Raw genomic sequence first — 1,569 nt, forward strand, 5'->3', positions numbered from 1 at the left:
ACACTTTACAGATAGAGTAGGTCTTGACCACACTCCAGAACATCTCTTTTTGAGATTCTTTAAGTATTTTGGGGGGCATTCTGTGCATTTATAAGACAATTGACAGTTAAGATTACAGGGAATAAGGTGGAGAGAAATCTAACAATGGTCCCCAAGTCAGATCTGAACCGGTAGTTCATGATCAGTACCTTAAAACCCTGAGGCCACATGGGCACCAGAGCATTAACAGCAACTCTGATCAATGGTCCCTGTAAAAATAGGTAAAGTCAAATAAAAACATGTTAAGCCCACAGTGATTTAATCAATTGTTTGCACTTTGTCTTGGTTTTCTGGTGGTGTTGGTGATTCAGGTTTGTATGCCAGCTGTGTTGGCTGAAGTGAAACTTGAGTGAAACTTGGCCTTACAGTTGAAGATTTAATTGAATCCTTGGCATGCTTCCTCTGGCAGTCAAGTTTGCTTTCGAGCCAATTGAGTTCTCACTTTATCTCACTCCCTATCAGCTGAAGTTACTGTAATCTAACTGCTTAGGCTCTTCATCTTTCCCTTGCTCTTTCCTTCCTTTTCTTTTGTTTCTCTTTCTCTCAGCCCTAACATGGCGTACTGCCAGACACATGCTCTCCATCTTGTTCCGAGAATCTGTCCAATCAAGAAAACACTGTCGCTCGGCTTTGACGATTTGCTGTGACATAACTTCAGAATGCTGTTGGGGCTTGATTGCTTTGTCGGCAAATTGTAACGCCCCTCACCTCTCAAAGCCTTTACTTTGTGTCCAAACCCCAAGCCGCTGGCACTCAACTCCATTCAACCATTAAAATTAGATCAAAGGATAAAGATGGAAAAAGGCACCACATAAAATAGTTTCATTAAGAATCATAGAATGAAATGGCCCACTTCCTTTCCCAACGCTGTTTGGACAGGTGAGTGAAACTGCAAGCTAGGCCTCGGTCCCACAACATCAGCCACCTCGGACAACGGAACTGTTCCAAAGAAAACAAGAGCCATTGTGGTTCAGAAGTCAAGATAAGCAGCTGAAAACCAACGGTGGGAGTCACACGGATGTTAAATAAATACTCCTACACCTCTACATTACAATTATCTGCAAGAAAGTTTCACCATGCTTTTTATTTATTTTTTACCCCCGCACCCCCCTCCTCTGTTGCTGTAATGGAAAAATGTACAGATGAAATTGGCTCCTGCCATTCCTTCAGGTCAGAGACCGTCTGTGTGTGCACAATCCTTGTGTGACTATTTCTGTTTGCGCTGCACATTTTCTTGAACATCCAATCTAAACATCTCTCCTCCTCCACCTCGAGCTTATTATATTTTTGAAGGATTTTGTTGAGCTTGTAAGGTCTTGTCCTCTTCTTTTGCTCACTCAGCCTTGAAGTGGGGGAACAAGTCATGTCATCAGATCAACAAGAACTCTGAGAAAATGCTTAGGTACGGTGTTTAGTTGACCAGCATTTTTTTATCTGTTCAGTTCTATTTTGTTTCAAACACTGAAGCTTACATAATCATAATCAGTACATGTTATTGTGGATGATTTTTTTTTTTTTTATATTGTATTC

At 41.2% G+C, this 1,569-nt stretch overlaps 1 protein-coding gene across 1 annotated transcript in view; it reads left to right on the forward strand.

Annotated features, from left to right (window-relative positions):
- Window positions 1-1,569, forward strand: part of antxr1c (ANTXR cell adhesion molecule 1c) — an 81,725-nt gene that overhangs the window by 7,711 nt on the left and 72,445 nt on the right. The gene's annotated exons all lie outside the window — the stretch shown is intronic.

The sequence above is a fragment of the Etheostoma spectabile genome, chromosome 21, assembly GCF_008692095.1.
Source record: "Etheostoma spectabile isolate EspeVRDwgs_2016 chromosome 21, UIUC_Espe_1.0, whole genome shotgun sequence".
NCBI classification, from domain to species: domain Eukaryota; kingdom Metazoa; phylum Chordata; class Actinopteri; order Perciformes; family Percidae; genus Etheostoma; species Etheostoma spectabile.